At 44.1% G+C, this 5,450-nt stretch overlaps 1 protein-coding gene across 4 annotated transcripts in view; it reads left to right on the top strand.

The window, feature by feature from the left end:
- LOC107269868 (serine/threonine-protein kinase MARK2) overlaps positions 1-5,450 on the top strand; it is a 54,593-nt gene that overhangs the window by 3,867 nt on the left and 45,276 nt on the right. Inside the window, exon 1 of one of the 4 annotated variants that reach the window (XM_015744223.2) lies at positions 4,803-5,376. The exons of 1 other annotated variant lie outside the window; for it this stretch is intronic. The gene's annotated coding sequence lies outside the window, so the exon portion shown is untranslated. Of the gene's footprint in view, positions 1-4,802; positions 5,377-5,450 lie in introns of those variants that run through there. 2 more of the 4 variants (XM_015744224.2, XM_015744222.2) reach the window with 2 other exon arrangements.

Here is a 5,450-nt window from a genome sequence, read left to right on the forward strand (position 1 = left end):
CCCAAACAACTGTCACGCTCTATTATTTCATCGCGCATTCCGAAACGTTAATGGATTTGCTCGGCTACTCGTTGTGTCCTCAGTTACGTTCCCGTAGAAATTTACAAATCCTCTTTTTTTTTTTTTTTTTTTTTTTTTTCTTTCATTGCATCCCCGCGAAACTTGTAATTTCCTTAAACGTTAGCTCGACAGGACTTTCATGTGTCGCGCGAACTCCTGACAAACTCTGCGCACTGGTGTAAACCTGTAGCACCGGTTTGGCTATCTCTGCTGCTAGTAACACAGACGCAATACTCTAAGGCTTCCTTCTCGGAACGTTATCGCGTCCGTCTACCGCAAATACGCGATTGTTGCCTCTCGGTTTATAAGCCCCGAAGTCTCTGCCGTCTTTACGAACCCCGAGGCCTTCGCTGGCGCGTGCAAAGACCCGGGAAATATAATATAAAGAGGTAGACGTCGCACTGGTAAAATTCCATAACCTCTCCCTCTGCCGCAATCCCATGACTTTAACTCGGTCCCGTTGCCGAGGTCAGCCGGATTCATTTTTCTCGATATTCTTTCTCGCGTTCGACGCGATCGGCGGTGACTTCCTTCACCGATTCGGCCGCTCCTCGCACGTCAAACTCAAGGAGGCAGATCGTGCGCATTTCGATGCTTCGGTCGACCGTCATAAGTTTCGCTCCTTATCCGTCACGCTCTCGTAACAGATAAATCTGTTAAACGGTGCGTATTTCTGCCTATTTATAATTCCTGCAATCGTCAAGGTCATCCGATTAAAAATACCACCTTGTATCTCGTATTTAACGCGCTATGGAAATTCATTGCATTTAATTTTGCACGATCGTTTCTTTTCGTCGTGTCAGTATCGATTGCTTCGAAAAAATTTTTTTTTTTCAAAATACTCATCGTTCACCGCAAACACATACCAATTTTTAAAATCTCACTGATTTTTGTCGATGAAAAAAAAAATTTTTTTTCTTTCTTCCTACGCACTTATTTTATCTTACTCGAAATCTCGTGTCTTTCTACTTTCTCGTCTCATTTCCACGGACGCGGAACAATGACGCACGCATCGTCCGATTTCGGATCGTTTCGCTTATGGAAATTTATTCCGTTTCCGCGGATATACTCGATTTTAATGATTTGCCCGGCAACCTATACGCAAGGCGGATTCACATGGGTTTTAATTTGCGGTAAGATTTTTTCGTCACTTTATTTCCCGAATTCTCTCTGGATCTTAGGAGGGATCATCGATCTCTCTTTCGTGCACAAGTTCACGATGCTTGTCTGTCCTATTTTTGCCTGCTTGTCCACCGTCAAGGATGACACGTAATTCCTAGGTCGCTCGTCGACTTAACCGCAGTCGATGTGCGACCGATCAATAAATCGAAGGCTAACGTCATCGGGTGTTCGTACGCGCATTAATAAAGGCAATTCGGAGCTGTCATTAAAATAGCCATTACTTAAGTCCATCCAGTATGCAATCCGCCTGACGTTACGTCTGGTTTTCAACTGTCGCACAAGGCGAACTCAGGCGTCGATAGCTCGGCGGTTTAAGCAGTGAGTTTTCCGTAATTTTTCTTTTCATCTCCCTTATCTCTACGTGCTTATCAATATTTTTTCTTAGCTATCGTCACACTCGCAAATCTTGCAGCACGCTAAAACAGTATTTACGAGGATTAGTTGGGATGCTCTGTAATTCAATTTTTTTTTTTTCTGTACTCCACGTGTATCTCCTATCTCGCTTGTTTATTTTTATTTTTTTTTATTTTTTTATAAATAAGGAAATTCGCGGGATACGCGTCGCGCGTGACATTTGAATTATTTTTCTTTATAATTTTTCGTCAACACTCGACCTGGCGCTTGGGTATCGGTATGACTTTTGTCAACTTTCTTTTTTTTTTCATTTCAATAATGATCTGTTATCTTATCAAGATACAGCTGTTGCTATCCATAAAATCCGAGACCACTTATCCGCGTTCCTCTTGAGACTTCAAATTTTTTATGACACGTTACCGTGTACTCCGATTTTATAATAATTTATTATGCCGAACCGTGCGCGATCGTCCATGGGTGGCGTGTAACGAAACTTTGAATTTCTATCGAGAATGTACAGATAATTAGTCAGTTGCAAATTATCTCGCGGCGGTACGAGTAATTGGTTTGGTATCACCTGAATTTTCAGAGAGAGCGAACGTTACGGCTCCTGCAATTTCGTGACTCAGATGCAAAATCCGCGAACGCGTCAAACCACCGGGACACAGTCGTTACGCGTTCGTAATTACGTAAAAGGCCTCGTGTTTATGTTTTATTATTTTTCTGTTTCTCCTGGAATTCCGCGCATATATATATATATATAGAACGGGCGTGCGTCGATCTAGCATCCGTACATAGGGTTACGTTAATGCAGGAGCGAGCACGAAATCCCACGAGAAGGCAGCGACTGACTATTTACACCAGTTCCTGAGATTCTTCCGCGGAGACTCGGCCTGACGGCCGCAGGTCGTGCACGGCTGTAAAATGTCAAGGATGCGCACGCAAGTTTTGTTCGCGATCGATACACCCTTACGGTTCTCTTGTCTTGGAATGTTTTTATTTTTTTTTTATTTTTTTTTTTTTATTTTGGTTTGCTTCACCCTGCATGTTCGCTGGACGTAACCATTTTTCTTTTTGACGATCGACCCGATCGTCCATGGCGATCCATCAGGCGTTTATCGTATTCTCGACGTGACGCGTTGGTTCGTGGGGGTCTGCGCCATTTTGAAAATCTTTTCTATAAGGACGATCGGCAATTCCTCGACTTCCGGGTTTTCCCGATTTTCCGATAAAGAAAATATCACGAGACGAAGTCATATCACTCGGGCTAACATTATGGCGTTCGAGTAAACAGGCCGATTCGGGTTTACTACGTGGGCGGTCGTTACGTTTTGGCAACGTGGACTTTACTCGGTATTCGGGGGGTTTGCTTGGTAAAGTTGGCGTAGAGCCGATGGGGGTGTCCGAGAGAGAGAGAGAGAGAGAGAGAGAGAGAGAGAGAGAGAGAGAGAGAGAGAGTGCGTGTTGCATTTAGCCACTTTTAAATGAGTATTTGGAGTACGGCTGGTGTTGCGTGACGTCATTTTGTAAATAACCGGAAGCAACGTGGATGCGTAATTCAGGATGAAATTAGTGTCCAGCGCGAAAGGTAAATTTTCAGAAATCTATGAGTTTGCCTTCGATCCTCGGAAAAGTCTTCGTCACTGTTTGCACTGCATTCTATAATACATAAGCTGAGTCTATGACGAGCCGAGGTCGCCTTTCTAGACTTCTGGTCTCCGTGAGGTCATCGCTTACCATGGTTACCTGTTTCCGTACATACCTTTTGGTATACGTTACGTCACTCCTACGTCATCGCGTATGACGTATAGTACAGATAGAACAGAGTATATTCACATTGCCATTACCGTTATTTTTCGGTTTTTCATCTTTTGCTCACATTTTTTTTTTTATACCATTTCCCCAAGCTTTTCGAACTGTTTTTTTTTTTTTTTTAAAATGCTTGGAGTTTTAGTATTTCGTCTGAGCGACGAACATTATTTGTCTAGTGTATATAGGTAGAGTCATTGGCGGTGCATGGTTGCATATGAAACGCCCTCTATGATATATATATGGATCGTGCATTCGTTCAGGTCGTTCTCATGATAAGTGCACGGATACTTTTGAAAGCACCTATACGCGGGTTCAGAATCGATGCCTTTCGTTACGTCGAAATGTTACGTAATTCCTTGACTCTTGCTTCATTCAGTCGTCAAATTTTCACATCACGTGCGAAACTATTGATTTCATCAGGCATTATTACGGAAAGAGAAGAAAAAAGAAAAAAGAAGAGCGAATACCCAGTACATTCATGGACGAGCGTGTACGCGGTCGAGAAGTCCGACAGAGTTTTTCGCCCTGAAGCTCTAAATACCGTGTCAGTGCGTTATCGTCGGGCAGCGTTATCTAATTCAATCAATAATCCGATATCACGCCCGCCTCTATTTACGCGAATTTATTTATTCGAGTATTAATCCGTTTTTGTGTTTCTCATTAATCCACCGGGTACGTATCGGAGATCGAAGAAAATAATGGTTCACTCTAAACGTAGAATTCACACCTAAGCACAGAGTCCTCGTACCGTAGCGTCGGAAGCCATTATGTGGCAGCCGAACGCGAACGCCGCAGGATAGACGATATTATTTTTTAATTAATTAATTGTCAAAGAAAAGTCATTGGTTCGAAAAATCACATACCGAGCTGTATATCTAGATCCCTCTTATGTACACGTATCCACGGATGAGTACCCTCCCCTTCCCTCTTCACCGATCAGTAACGCGTAACCTAACCTCTCCCGCTCCCCATTGTTTATCCGTACGTCTTCGAAGCTTTCAGCTGCAAAGTTTCTCTTGGCTCTCCTACTACTCCCCTCGTCTCTCCTTGTGCCCTCTGCACGCTGCATAGACACGTTGCACAACAAACGGATCCACATACTTCGCTGCGTATATGTTCCGTTTAATTTCTATTCACTAGAGACAGCAACGACGACGGCTTACGACTTGCCACGCACCGGTCGCCATAGACGAACACGGCCACGCGTATACGTACCCCGCGCGTCCTCATTCCCCTTTTCGTAATTCACTCTGTCACTCTCTCTTTCTCTCTCTCTCTCTCTGTCTGTCTCCTCTGTACGCATAACCAACACGCACCACGAAATAATGTACATACACACACGTCCTACCAGTAGTACATATCGCTAAGATCCAGTAACGAAGCCCGCTGGTTGCTCGCGTGTCCCTGTCGCCGCTGCTGCTGGCTGCTGCTGCTACGCTCAGTTAGCACGAGGCTCGCGATCGAGCAACACCGCCCGATCCAGGATCTACCGATTGCTCTTGTACAGTGACATATATATATATGTATATGTACATATAGATACAGATCCTCGAGGATCCTGGTGTTGCGATTGTATTCTCGGGGTTACACGTGTGTTGTGTCAGTTCTGTTCGAGTTTTCGGTTAGTGCGACGGGAAGTGCTTTTCAAGCGTGTACGAGAGTGAAGTGATTTTAAAGCTCGATTCTCATCGTCACAATGATAAATGGTACTTACGTATGTGGGACAGAGAAACGTTAACTCGGTTATACTAATGGTATTAGGGATTCTGGCGAGGCTTGGTATTTGCGCCGGGATTGTGCCCTTTCGTGTCCTGCGATACGGATCGCTGGTGGCGAGTTTTTTTTTGGCCGTGTTGTGTCTAGTGACTTTTTCATGGAAAATTTTAGACCCTCGCTGGTTAGGAAATTTGTACGGGTGACTTTGTCGCGAGTGCACGAGGTCTCGTTGGACGCAGATTGGATTTAGAGGTTATTATTGACGGGAGCTTTTGTTGTGTTTGCAAGAGACTCCAAGTGTTATTGATATTGACTTGCGTATAGGG

This window comes from Cephus cinctus, unplaced genomic scaffold, assembly GCF_000341935.2.
Source record: "Cephus cinctus unplaced genomic scaffold, Ccin1 Ccin1_scaffold0690, whole genome shotgun sequence".
Lineage (NCBI taxonomy): Eukaryota > Metazoa > Arthropoda > Insecta > Hymenoptera > Cephidae > Cephus > Cephus cinctus.